Consider the following 15,164-nt stretch of genomic DNA (forward strand, 5'->3'; position numbering starts at 1 on the left):
TATCCCCAAAAGAAGCACGACTCATACAGCTTTTTGATCCTACTTGGACAACCTCAGAAAAATCACAAATCCCATTTTTCGTGCCACCAATTCTTTATCGAAGCAAGGAACGAATTTCAGCAACAGCATCACCTTTATGCTCGCGTAAGGTCCTTTCAGCCACCTTCCGATCCAGCCGTTCTCAGATTTTACCATACACTACTAGAAAGCTCAGGCCAGTGAGAATAAATGCGTTCAAGCACATGGCATAAGTGACCTCCCTCAAGTTCATTAGCGATTATGTCAACGTCGGCTGCATTGATCTTCACGGTTCCTGGTTTAAGATTAGTTCCACAACTAGCTAATGAGGTTTCATAAAATTCTACATGAACGTACTTTATGAGAAGTGAGAAAAATTGTGGCAACATCAAAAGAGGTTCTCAGAATCTGCATGGTACTACGCATGCTGAGGGGGAGAGCATGGACGTACAACAATCGCAAAGTCCTATCAGAAAGTTCCTCATTTTGAGTAAAACGAGAAGGTATAATCCTTTAGTAGACCCACATGCTATTACATCTATCCAACACAACACAACACAATTAATCATAATGCAATGGATCAAGGCATGGAAAATATAAAGAAAAATATCCATAATCCTTTGGCAAAAAAAAAAAAAAGATCAAACCTGCTATCACCACATGTCCTGGAAAAGTTGCGTTCTTTGTATTAGTGGAACAACACTTGAATTAAAATTGCCAATGCCATCACTAATAGAGCTGATGCCAATAAACTATATCCGTGCTTTGGGAAAAAATCCCGGTTAACTCTGGAATAAGCACCAAAAATTCTGGTCATTAAAAGGCTTCAGAATTTTATAAAATAATAAAATACGGGCTAGTCATACAAGTGTAGAGAGAGAGAGAGATAAATGCATGCAGTTCGAACATGTTGGTCAATCTTACTTCATCTCTTTATCACACTGGTTTTCAGAATGTTCTTCCTAAACCATCTTGACTATGTAGTTCTTATCAGGAAAAGGAAAAAGAAAAAAAAGAACAATCAGTAGATGTAGGGGCAAGTGACACAATAGATGGAGTCATTTGGCAGCTCGATGTTGACTCGTCACATCCTGGGATAATATAGATCACTTTTGGGCTCATTATCAACTAAAAGGTCAACCCATTATCCCTCACTGCCTCAGTCTGAATCTAGACCATCAACTGCAATTACAACCTGTCAAGGAAGGCCCTTATCAAAATTAAACCAGCCACCTCGCATCCAGCAATCACTAAACGCTATCATAACGATGTTTTCATGATTTCAATTAACAAGTCAATGACAGGCCAACAGGCTTAGAGCAAGACATAGCTGCATATCATGTCCCTACGAGAGATGCCTTATTCAAATTAAAAAGTCTAAGCGACCCTCAGCATGTCCTGGCTGAGTAATATTAGAAACAAAAAGAGAACTCATGAGACATAGTAAAACAAAAAAGAAAACAAACCTCTTGTCTAAAGGAATTTATCAATTCTTCTGAATATTCTTGCATCGAGAATACCTTCACTGCCACATCCTGCAAGTGGATTAAATACCGAGAAAGTTAAAATCCGACCAAAAAAAAAATCATCATCAGGAGATCACATAGGTCTATACCATAAGCATCGCAAACACACGGAAACAAATATGACCAAATGATCTCAGAGGCAATAAAAATCTACACTGCATGACAATAATCAATTGAGACTGGATGCATTTGCCGTGCATCTCAGCAAAGTTATTGGGGAATATACATATAAACATCAATATGGAAGAACAACAGATCTGGCTTTTCAAGGACTATCCATGATTTGCAACAATAGCACTCATTTTAGAGCCTTTTCGGAGTATGTCCTACTGGCATGATGAATAGCCAAACCCAAGATTAAAGAAAAACTACAGGCGAAAAGCATACTACTAATGACATTTCAAGCATCGCTGAACTCCTATAAAATCCCTTCCGTCACCCCGTCGTACAGAGAGAAAAGAGAAAGCGAGGAATTACCTGGACAAGCCGGTGCCGGATCTGGAGCTAGAGGGGGGCGCAGTGGTTCGCCGGTCCCGCGGTGGTTCGCTGTCGAAGAGAGGGAGGGCAGACAGAGACGCGAGTAGAGAGAAAGAGTAAGGACGGACGAGTTGGGGCGGAACCGGAGCTAGAGGTGCGGCGCGGTGGTTCGCCGGTCGGAAAGAGGAGGGCAGAGAGAGAGGAAGGTCGCACGCCGGTCGGTCGAAAAGAGGGTGGTCGCACGCCGGAAGCGCAGAGAGAGAGGGAGGTCGCACGCCGGTCGGTTGCTCACGGTCGTCTCGCCGGTATCCTCCTGGTTCGCCGGTTGCTCGTGGTGCTTCGGCGGTCGGAAACAGCGAGGGCAGAGAGAGAGGGAGTTCGTCAGGGAGAGAGAGCGAGGGTAGAGAGAGGCGCAAAGAAAGAACCCGCAACTATAAACCCTCTCTCCGGAAGCTACAGTACCGGAAATTTTCAAAATGAACGCCTGAAATTGTGGGTCCCACGAGGACACGTGTCGCGCTGCGAGTGCCTTCTTATTTGCCACGTTGATACATAAGGCGTACCCAATATTTTCTCCCCCATATGACCACCGACAGCTGACAGCACGCGCATCGTGATCACGACCCCTGTCCTTTTCCTCTGCTCCTCTCTCTCCCCTATCAATTGCTTTCCGCCTTTTTGGTGCTGCCAAAATACGCAAATTTCTTTATCTTTTTATCTTTTTTGGTGTTGATTTTAATGATAAACAGAGCTGAAGACCTCTCTCCGTTCCTTAAAAATCGAGCGAATAACTAAGCCAAGCCCCGACGCCGCGGCCATACAATCGCATATTCGTGGCCGTGCGAGGCTAGCGAACTCTGTCGGTCGCGAATTCCACGGACATAGGTTCTGAGCTTTGTGTGGAAATAGAAGACAAGACAAACTCGCCGACAGATTGATGCACGAAATTTAGGGCTCATGATGGCAGTGGGTGGGCGGCAAATTCGATGGCAGTGGGTGGGCGGTTCCATAAAAAATTCTACCCTTTATATTTACCGTAATATCAATTATTCAAACTATTTTTACATCATCGCATCCAAAACTTCTACGATAGTAAAAAAAATTTGTTTCACCAAAGTTTAGTCCATAACAGATATTGAAAATCCGACGTGGTGTCTTTCTTGGACAGTAGCAAACTTAAAAATCTGAATTTTACTTTCTTAGGGTGTTTTTTCTTTTGCATCAACACCCCTCCTCTCATCCTGACTTATCGTTTCTTTGAGTGGTTGTTTGGCGCCAATTTTTTGTACATTTGGATTAAGCTTTTCTTGTTATACTTACCTTTACAAAAAAAAAAAAAGAGTCTGAATTTTACAATTTCTAGAGTCAAAATTTAAAAGAAATTTAGCAATTTGAGGGTCCAAGAGGTGAGATAATTCACTTCGCTGTCTTTCTTGCAAAACAATCGAGCTTTTATCCTGTTCCGCTTCGCACTTGAGATTTTCGCATTCGTCCACCTTGATTTTAGCATTTCACTTTTGTTTTCACTCCTTCTCAGGAGAGCTAAGCATGTGATGGATTTCTCTTTATTTGGATGAAGCGACCAAAATATTCAACATGCCCAGATTTAGAATTTTTTTCTTTTCCTTTTATTTAGTTTATCTTCTAGGTAAACTTCGTTTAAACTCCACGACAACTCCTTCCGCATCCTTCCTTGACCTTTGCACGTTTCTTCCTTTGCTCCAAATCCTTAATCTTCCCTCGTTGTCACTGCTCTTTGCCCGCATGCCTCCAAAACCCTAACCCCATGCCCATGGCCATGGTCATTCTCAGTGATTGACGAGCTGACCCCCTCAAAGTTGGCGGGGAGTGCATGATTGATGTGAATGCTACAACACCAACAGGACCTTCAGATTTCGATGGGTACTGATGTGGTTTAAACGATTGGTATTTGATAAGGACGACATGGAGGAAGCACATGGTGGGGCAGCCAAGGAGGAAAAATGAAATCCCGCAAGATGTGAAACTGTCCCACTCCGGAATTGATAAGCTCTAAAGTCTTTTCAGATGTACATCCAAATCTGACAAAATAAAAATTATGATTGAAGTTATTAATCATTTTATGAATCAAAAAAATACTCTTGAGCAATATCAAATTCATTGATTTGAAACTAACAGAAGATCAAATATGTTCTCCGATAACTTTAGCTTTAATTATTACTCTACTGAACTTTTGTTTTAGTAAAACAAAAGTCCGAAAGTTTCTTCAAAGAGTTTTTTAAAATCACACTCCTTTCATTCGAATTGAAATTGAGCTTTCTCCAATATAAAGCTTAAGGATGAAAAGAAAGCAGGTGGGATCCTACTGCCTAACTCCTACTCTTTTTAAAGGAAAAAAGAGATTTTTCATGTTAGATGTGGGCCTTAACTATCGGAGACCTTTATTCTTTTACCGTAGAAATATCAAGGAAATAAAAAAGGAAAGATCCTTTTGAATGATTTTTGGATAGGTCATTGAACTTAGAAGCCACAGGATTGGGTTAAATATGTAGAGAGAGTCACGGGCTAATTTTGCTGTGAAATTTGATCAATAAGGATGATTCCTTGAAGCATCACTCTAGCTTGCTGAAGTTGACAATTGCTTACGTTAAACACGGAAAATCACTGTATTCTGTGGTGCAAGAATTTTGGGATTAGAATCGACTTTTGCCTCCCAAATAAATGGCAAATTCATTCAAAGTCAAGTCAACAAAAGCATACATCAAATTTTGGCAATTGATGGATGTATGAATTTGAGGTTTTACTCTCTATTTGTTATATGTGCATTAGTTTGTGCTTTTTTCATAGTATTAATCCAATTTAATGAAAATTAACATAAACTAAATTTGTTACAAATATGTTAGTTTGAGATTCTTTGTGTTATTACGGGTATACTAATTTGAGATTTTTCGTGATATTGACTCTAAAAACAATAAGTTAGAGAAAAACGACTTGGCAAGAAGGAATTATTAAACTTATTTTCTTGCTACCTTTTGAAGTGAGATGAACATACTTTATTAATTCTCAAATTTTTTGCATTCCCTTAACTTCTTTCTAATCATTGTTATTTTGAAGGATTATAGAATAAACGAAGACAATATCAATTCCAGTTTATTAGTCATTCCATGTTACTTTTAACGATACAAGCCGCATTTAGTGGATTCACTTATTACCAATTATGATAAAATCAGTTTTTTTTTAAACTTATTTTCACCGTAATCAAATTCTTCTAATTCTCTTTATCTAAAATTGAATTTCCGAAAAGCATTTTCCCAAAACAAAAAAATTCTCCATGAGATAAAGACACCCTAAGAGTTTTTTTTTTTTCTATTTTAATATGACAATATATGATCGAAGGAAATGGTGCGATGAAATTATTGATGAATATGAGAATTGAAGATTGATTTGTTGCGGGCCAGTGCATGAGCGATGTGAATGTACCAGCACCAACAAGGCCTTTAGATCTCGATCGGGTACTGCTGTTGATTAAACGAACCTGATTGATATTTTGATAAGGACAACATGGAGGAAGCAGGTGGTGGAGCTAGGGAGGAAAAATAAAATCTCACCAAATTTAGAGGTGTAAAATGGTTCCCATTTTGAAATCCATAAGTTCTCAAATCTTTTAAGACATAAAAAAAAATTAAGATTGAAGTTATTAATCATATCAAATCGATGAGTTAAAAAAGATTAATGGAAGTATCAAATTCTTTGAATTAAGATCAACATAAGATCAAATTTGTTTTCCAATAGCTTTAACTTTGATTGCACTCGACTAAACTCTTGTTTTAGTAAAAACGAAAGTCCAAAAGTTTTGTCGCAAATTTTTGAAAATCATGCTCCTTTCATTTTAATTGAAATTGAGCTTCCTCCATTATAGCTCAAAAGCTCTAGGAAGAAGAGGAAATAGGTGGGATCTCACTGCCTAAACACCTACTCTTTTGAAAGGAAAAGAAAGACTATTCGTAAATGGGCGGATCCATTTAAAGTCAGAGTAAATGAAAATCCACATCTGTTACATGCAACGGTGAGTGCATGTTATTTTACAAATTCTCATTTTAAATCCCCAGAAAAATATTGAATGTGTTATGGAATCAGTTACCAAATGCAGCTGACAAAAACAATCATTGATCAAATGGTGGCCGCCAATCAATCAACTGTCGAAGTAATTAACCCACGGGGACCTCAATCGTCGTTCACGACGAAACTGGCCCCGAGAATCCAAGGAAAATCTCGTCAAAAAAGCAAAGTGATGATGAAAAGAAATAAAGCACCAAAGCAAGGGAAAAAAGAAAGATGTGGGCCACGCTAACGTGGAAAAGAAAACCTGCAAACGCTTTAGCTTATCTTTGTGTCGTCGGCAAGATTTTAGGCAAAAGAAGCCCGCGAGAGAAAAAGAAAAAGAAAAAAGAGGAGGATGCATTTCCGTGGTAAGAAATTATCAATTATTGCTCCTTCCTGTTTTGCCCTCTTCTTTTCCCAGGCCGTGAGGAATTTCTTTTCATAGTTATGTTCATAAAAAATCATCATTGAGATCTTGTTTTTCCATATTCCCTTTTGTTCTGACTGCAGTCACTGGTCTTGGATATAAGGATGAAAGCAACAATTTCCACAATCGTGTGAAAGCTGATTATGCATGATTTTGGCAATAGTCATCTTTTCGATGCTAGCCAACTCATAAATTCCAATAATCTGTGTATCACTTGTTTGAGCACTTATCATGTTCATGATTTTATCTACTTGGTGATCGATACTGACCAAGCAGTTCTATACTTCTAGATAAGTGTTTTCCAACTCATTTTAAGTAAAGTGGAATGGATTGGATTATAATCTTGCTTTGCTTTTGTCCTTTTCGCTACGTGCTTGTGGCCTTACACCTATCCACCTTCTTTCTAGCATTTCACTTTGGTTCTTCTCCTTTTGGGATAAGAAAGAATATGAAGGGATATGATTGTTCACCTTGGATCTCTTTATTTGCATCAATCATATGGTCTACCATCACACAAATCTGACATATATCAACGACGTTAGCTTGCAAACACTTGTACAATTTTGTTCCGAAGGGTAATGCTTTCCAAAGAACCAAAAAAGAAGAAGAAGATGGAATTGTCCCTCACGTTCTTCCTTTTTTAGTTAACTTAAAGGTTAGTTTGTTTGATAAAAAATCATTTTTGAGAAAAAAAATTTCCGTACTTTCCAATATTTGACTAAATTAAAACTATTCGATTGATGGAAAACATCTACCATGAGCTAAAAATAATAAGCTTAGAGAAAATAACTTGACAAGAAGGAATCGTTTTTTCTTATTTCTATCCTAATTTCTTTGCATTTGTTGTTATTTTGACGGAGTACAAAATAAATGAAGAGGATATCAATTCCAGTTTATTGGTCATTACACGTTACTTTTAATGATACAAGCTGCATTTAGTGGATTCACTTATTACCAATCATGATAAAATCAATTTTTTCAACTTGTCTTTACCTTTCGACCAAAAAAAAAAAAAAACTTGTCTTTACCTTAATCAAAATTTTCTGATTTACTTTCTTTGAAATTGAAATTCTAAAAACATTTTCTTGAAAAAAAATTCTTAGCAAGATAATCACAAAAAATTCTTAGTGAGATAATCACACCTTAAGAGTTTGGTTTTTACATGATTTTTAATCTTTATCTGATGATATTTGATTGGAGGAAATCATAAGATGAAATTATTGATGAATGTGAGAAGTTGACATGACATCGATTTGTTGTAATGTGAATTTTGGGGGTAAATGAGCAAGGATGAGTCAATGTTTGTTTTTATGGAGTGATCTAGCGACAATTTTTTTTTTTCTCTTTTCGATATAAGGTGATGAGGCACAAAGTACAAATAAATGAATCATTGGTGTGATTCCTTCTTGAGCAAGCTGGATCATCAATGGACTTTGACTTGGCCCTTCCATTCCCGTGACATTTCATTCTTCTTGCACCACCCGTACGCTGTTCTTTGATTTAATGTTCTTTCTTTGGAGAGCGGTAGCTAATGTTAATACCACGTTGAAATGAGGCATAATTCACTTGGGTTTAGACTGTCCATGGACATTGACCAATCTCATGCAATATTGTATTTCGAAGTAAGGCAAATCTATGTTCGTACGGTTTTTTTATACTTTTCTTTTAGTTCAATTAGACGGTATCAACTTTTCTATTGATTGATGACATGATTAGCTAGACTATCTAAAGATCAAGGTTGTTTGAATAGATGGTGTTTGTTTGCAAGTATTTCTAAGTTTCTAAATCAATATTTTGATAACTAATTCCATGTGGCCACTTTGTAATTAAAGTTTCCCAATATTAACTTGACGGCAACCAACATAGGCTGCAGCTACCCAAATCAGCTTCTATCAATTGTTCTTTAGCCAACCGAAGTCATATATAAAGCGTGAGCACGTAGGACATCATAAGCTTTTCATGATATGGATTATGATCGATCTAATGATGAATAAACCAAGCATTGCCATCCCTCCATTGATCTCACTTGATCTTTCCTTCGAGAAACGATTCGGACATGAAAAGAGTTCAAAAGCCCTACTTATCAAATGCTGCTGGCCAAGGAAAAAAAAATCATTTATCATATGGTGGCCGCCAATCAGTCAACTATCAACGCAATTAACCCAATGGGGACCTATGTAGCATGGACACTCTCCGGAAGCCTTCGTGTCGTGTCCGACACTCCGACACGTGTCCGACACGCTCCGACACGCGGTCAACGAGTGTCGAAAAATCCGACACGGGGTCAATTTTAAAAATTTATAATACTTGAGGGGTCAAAATATAAATATACACAAAAGAAGTAATAAAAGAAGTAATAAAATTGCTATAAATATACACACACGGGGTCAATTTTTTTTTTTTTCAGTTTTATTTTTTAGAATTGTTTTATTTTTTTAAAAAGTCTTTTACTCGACGAAGTAATAAAAAATGCTATATATGATAAATAAATAAATTTAAAAATATCATTTCAGCATTTTCTTTAAACAATGTTTTTTCCTCTAAGTTTTACGTATTATTGTAACAAATTAAAATAATGAATGATATTATTTAATATTTTTGTGTAAATTAATTCTAGGCTATTATTATTATTATTATTTATTTATGTATTTATATATAAAAATATATCTAATATATAACGTGTCGGAACGTGTCGAAATTCTCTATTTTTAAGAAATGACGTGTCAACGTGTCGTGTCGTGTCGTGTCACGTGTCACGTGTCCGTGTCGGTGCTACATAGATGGGGACCTCAGTCGCTATTCACGGCGAAAATGGCCTGCAAGGATCCAAGGAAAATCTTGTCAAAAAAGCAAATTGATAATTAAAAGCAATAAAGCAAAGAAAGAGAACTTGGGTCAATCCTGATGTGGAAAAGAAGACCCGCCAATGCTTTAGCATGCCTTTGTGCCGTCGGTGAGATTTTAGTCAAAAGTAGCCAGTGAGGAAAGTGAAAAAGAAACATAAGGCGGAAGCATTTCGGTGGCAAGAAATTATTCACCATTTCCCCTTCCTGTTTTGCCCTCTTCTTTTCCCGTGCCACGAGGAATTTCCTTTCATAGTTATATTCATGAAAAATCACTATTAAGATCTTGTTTTACCATCTTCACTTTTATTGCTAACAGCCTGGCCTTGCACGACCCCTTATTGCGAGGGGCCGTGCTGGGGTCGGGCCCAAGAGGGGGTGAGTCCGTGCTGTGTCGGGGTGGGGCAGCATGGCCCAATTGCCAATCTTAGGATAGGGGTTGTTTTAATGTACATTTTAGGAAAAGTAAATTACAGAAGTTAACTTTGTTCGAAGCCAAAGACTTTATGAGTATGATGAGCCAAATTCAGATTTTAAGGGAGAAAGAGAATTATAATGTGCAATTGCTGGTGCAGTATAAACATTGATAAGTTATGGTCTTGGTAATGAACAGAGAATATGCAATGTGAAGTATTATAGCAAAAAAATAAAAGAAGAAAACAAAAAGATATCCTAAAAGTTAGAGTAGAATTGAGAATGCCATTCCTCTTCTTCTTCTTTTTGTGGAGAAAAAAGGGTTGTGATTCTTAAAAAATATAGATAACTACTTTTAGTGTGCTGAAGAGTTTCAAATATTACTATTTTGCTTCAGTATGAAGGTGCTGGGCCTACTCGTCAGAGATTTGTCGAAAAAATGAATTCGAAAAGGAATATTAATATGTTCATCAAATTAGTCTATAAAAAAGGTGGTGCTATTTTTACACACCTTTTCGATTGAAAACACCCTTTTTACACCTTCTTTCATCAGCACTTGCATATATCTTCTTCCCAGTTTGTCTAATGAAACAAGGACAATACGTAGCTTCACAATGTTGACGTTCCACTCCGAGCATTACGGCGTCACAAATACCCTCGCTTGCGAACTTCCTCGATGCTAGATCCCTCTGCCAAATCTAAGCACGCAGACCACATGACCCGATTCAACGGTAGCTCAGGTTTAGTAGAGTCATCTCTAATTTTGAGATGCTACGTAACAATTGAAGGAAAAAGAAAAAAGGAGAAGAAAAAAAAAAAAGAGGGCTTGGTAAGCATTCCTCCCGCTTGCGAAGGTTCTCTTGAATCGTTAAGGAGTGCATTTTGATCTTGGAGTCAATTTGCCAGTGGAAAATCAAGCATGGCGACCTCCAATTTGAGTAGTTTTCCTTTTCTTTTTCCCTTCTTCAAATTATTTTTAGGTTCTCTCAGTTTAACAACACAATTTTGGATATTGGTAATCAAACACAAGGCACCTCCGATGCCCAACATTTCTGAAGACTAGGAAATGTCGATGTTCACAAAATGGAGTTAAATAAAATCCGTTCTTGAAATCTTTGCCAGATACGTGAACCAAGAGGAATTATTAAAAATGGAATGAAAAGAGCGAAAAATTCACCTTAGTTGGTCTATATCCAAAACAGCCGAAAAGCTCTAACTGTTTAAGTGCTGCTTTTAATGTACTCCTACACTTTTATTCAATTGAAACCAATGATTTGGGTCATTTTTTCTTATTTTGCTCGACATTAGCTGACGTCTGAATAAGCACATCGGGTAACTAGGCAGGTACAAGGGGTTTCTCTTTTCCAAGTTTTTTGTTTATTGGTCGGTCTTCTCCATGTACTTTAGTGACATGGTTTTGGACTATATCTAAGAATTGGTCTTTAGTGTGTGACCGATTAAGTACGTAGCGAGGAGTGGACTAAAATGCAAGATAAATTCAAGCAGATATTTTAAACATGAGATTGTTTACATGTAAGAGTGCGGGAAAGTAGAATATGTTGTGGGGCTAACCTGCACTCACATTTCTATCAATTGATAGACTAGTCTAACCTAGCCCAATCCATGGGTTGCTTAGAACCTCATTTAACTCTTGTGTATACACAAGTTTTTGCTCATTTGGTCATTGAATGAGAACACACATTTTACCAGACTCTTTGTTATGATTCAATCACATTGTAGAGATGACCGGATTCATTTCATGGTAACCAAATAGTGAAAATTGGAGCTTTATTTCTAGATCGGAATTTTCTGTACGATTCGATTCCCATAAGCTACAACTCAGTCAAAATATCAAATACATAATTCCACTCAGCAAGTTAGGCACAAAAAACAGAACTAGAATCCTTATGACTATGGAAGAAAAGATCTAATTCGTCCTGATTCTTCAATCTAATCGCTCTTCTAATTACTTCAGCTGCAGAGTGAGCCACAGCCTCCCGCACATAGATATTGTTCTACAACTTCTCTACTTCACCAGAAAATCACCAAGGAACCGCCTCAGTAATTTGTTACTGCCCCTCCCAACCCAATTCTTCTCTTTTCTCTACACCGTCATTACGAATTTAGTAAAAAGAAGTACAAAATTGACGGGGCAAATGATTTATTGCAATTCTGAAGAGATGGGAAGCAATCGAGTGCTTCGGTCACTAAAATAAAATATTAAAAAGTATTTCCCGCTCGTTTCGTTTAAACTCCACGAGAACTCCTTCCACATCCTTCCTTGACCTTTGCACGTTTCTTCCTTTGCTCCAAATCCTTAATCTTCCCTCGTTGTCACTGCTCTTTGCCCGCACGCCTCCAAAACCCTAACCCCATGACCATGGCCATTCTCAGTGATTGACGAGCTGACCTCCTCAAAGTTGGCGGGGAGTGCATGGTTGATGTGAATGCTACAACACCAACAGGACCTTCAGATTTCGATGGGTACTGACGTGGTTTAAACGATTGGTATTTGATAAGGACGACATGGAGGAAGCACATGGTGGGACAGCCAAGGAGGAAAAATGAAATCCCGCTAGATGTGAAACTGTACCATTTCGAAATTGATAAGCTCTAAAGTCTTTTCAGATGTACATTCAAATGTGACCAAAAAAAATTATGATTGAAGTTATTAATCACTTTATGAGTAAAAAAAAAAAATACTCTTGAGCAATATCAAATTCATTGAACTAACGGAAGATCAAATTTGTTCTCCGATAGCTTTAGCTTTGATTATTACTCTACTTAAACTTTTGTTTTAGTAAAACGAAAGTCCGAAAGTTTTTTCATAGAGTTTTTTAAAATTATACTCCTTTCCATTCGAATTGAAATTGAGCTTCCTCCAATATAGCTTAAAAGCTTAAGGAAGAAGAGAAAGCAAGTGGGATCCCATTGCCTAACTCCTACTCTTTTTGAAGGAAAAGAGAGATTTTTCATGTTAGATGCGGGTCTTAACTATTAAAGACCCTTATTCCTTTACTGTAGAAATATTAAGGAAATAAAAAGGAAAGATCTTTTTGAATGACTTTTGGGTAGGTTATTGAACTTAGAAGCCACAGGATTGGGTTAAATATGTAGAGAGAGTCACGGGCTAGTTATGCTGCGAAATTTGGTCAATAAGGATGATTCCTTGAGGCATCGCTCTAGCCAGCCAAAGTTGACAATTGCTTACGTTTCTTAACGCGGAAAATCATTGAACTCTGTTGTGCAGAAATTTTGGGATTAAAATCAGCTTTTGCCCCCCAAATAAATGTCAGATTTGTTCGAAGTCAAGTCAACAAAAGCATACATCAAATTTTGGCAATTGATGGATGTATTAATTTGAGGTTTTACTCTCTATTTGTTATATGTGCACTAGTTTGTGCTTTTTTTCATAGTATTAATTTAATATAATGGAAAGTAACAGAAATTAAATTTGTCATAAATATGTCTTCGAGATTCTTTGTGTTATTACGGGTATAATTTGAGATTTTCGCGATATTGACTCTAAAAACAATAAGTTAGAGAAAAACGAATTAGCAAGAAGGAATCATTAAACTTATTTTCTTGCTACCTTTTGAAGTGAGATGAACATACTTTATTAATTCTCAATTTTTTTGCATTCCCAAAGCACGATCCTATCTATATTTTTCAATACGGCTTTCATAATTCCTATCTTAATTTCTTTGTAATCATTGTTATTTTGATGGATTATAGAATAAATGAAGACGATATCAATTCCAGTTTATTAATCATTCCATGTTACTTTTAACGATACAAGCCGCATTTAGTGGATTCACTTATTACCAAATATGATAAAATCACTTCTTTTTTTTAACTTCTTTTCACCGTAATCAAATTCTTCTAATTCTCTTTATCTAAAATTGAAATTCCGAAAAGCATTTTCCCGAGACAAAAAAATTCTCGGTGAGATAAAGACACCCTAAGAGTTTTTTTTTCATATGACAATATATGATTGGAGGAAATGGTGTGATGAAATTATCGATGAATATGAGAATTGAAGATTGATTTGTTACCATGTAAATTTTGCTGGTGAATGGAAGAACGATGGGTCATGGTTGGATTTTACGGAGTGATCTAGTGACATTTTTTCCTTCTTTTGATAAAATCCCTATGTTTACGGAAGTATGACTTTGAGGGACAAAGTTACCAAATGAATGAATCATGGGTATGATTCCTTCTTGGAGCAAAGCTGGTTCATCATGGACTATTGGGAGTCCAAGTCTTCGTAGACTTTGACTTGGGTCAATCATTGGTGTTAGTCCTCTTGCACCACCCTGCACGCTGTTCTATCTTATTCTTTTCTCTCTTTCTGAAAGTGGTAGCTAATGCTAATACCCCCCCGTTAAGATGAGGCACGGGGAGCTTAGGCTTTAGATTGTTGGCCTCCCGATCAAAAATCATATCGATTGGTCTCCTGCAATTTTAATTTAGTGATTGTATTTTGATGCAATGCAAACTATATGTATGGGGCACATTCCATTTTCATTTTCATTTAATTAAATTAGACGGTTCTAACCTTTTATTGATTGATTTTCATGACATGATTGGCTAGTGTTTGTTTGCAAGTATTTTCTATTTTCTAAATCGATTTTGTGGTGACGAAACATTCCATGTTTCACGATAAAAAATAAAATCTCGCTAGATTTAGAGGTGTAAAATTATTTCATTCCAAAGTTCATAAGTTCTTAAGTCTTTCAAGCATAAATCCGAATCTGACAAAAAAAATAAAAATTAAAGTTATTAATCACAATGACTCAATGAGTTAAAAAAGACTCTTGGAAGTATCAAATTAGTTTTCCAATAACTTTAGCTTTGATTATACTCCACTAAACTTTTGTTTTAGTAAAAACGAAACTCCAAAAGTCGTTGTAGATTCTTTTTAAAATCAAACTCCTTCCATCCAAATTGAAATTGAATTTCCTCCGTTGGCTCAAAAGCTCAGGAAGAAGAAAACATAGGTGGGATCCATTGCCTAAACACCTCTCCTTTTGAAAGGAAAAAAAAGATTTTTCGTAGAGAGACGGGTCTTCATTATCAATACCTTTGTTCCTTCGCTAAAGAAATATTAAAAGGGAAGATTTTTTTTGAATGACTTTTCAGGAGGTCGCTAAACTCAGAAACCAAAGGTTTGGATGAATACGGAGAGAGTTGTGGGCCAGTTTTGCTGTAGAATAGGTCAGTAAGGGTACTTCCGCGAAGCATCACTGCAGCTGGCCAAAGTAAATTATTTACATTTCTTAACCCGGAAAATTACTGAATCATATGGTTTAGAAATTTCATTGAGAATCGATTTTTGCCCCCAAATAATTCATTTGAGTCAAGTCAACAAAAAGCTGA

General features: G+C 36.8%; 1 long non-coding RNA gene and 1 pseudogene across 1 annotated transcript; one reads left to right on the forward strand and one right to left on the reverse strand.

The window, feature by feature from the left end:
- Positions 1-1,132: 1,132 nt before the first annotated feature.
- On the reverse strand, positions 1,133-2,178 carry LOC108953996. Its single transcript, XR_005550310.1, has 3 exons — positions 2,022-2,178; positions 1,485-1,553; positions 1,133-1,213 (listed from the first exon to the last, which is right to left on the reverse strand). It is a non-coding gene; the product is annotated as an uncharacterized LOC108953996 (long non-coding RNA).
- An 11,799-nt stretch (positions 2,179-13,977) lies between these two features.
- Positions 13,978-15,164, forward strand: part of LOC120292498 — a 4,641-nt pseudogene continuing 3,454 nt past the window's right edge.

Source organism: Eucalyptus grandis, chromosome 4 (assembly GCF_016545825.1).
Source record: "Eucalyptus grandis isolate ANBG69807.140 chromosome 4, ASM1654582v1, whole genome shotgun sequence".
NCBI lineage: Eukaryota > Viridiplantae > Streptophyta > Magnoliopsida > Myrtales > Myrtaceae > Eucalyptus > Eucalyptus grandis.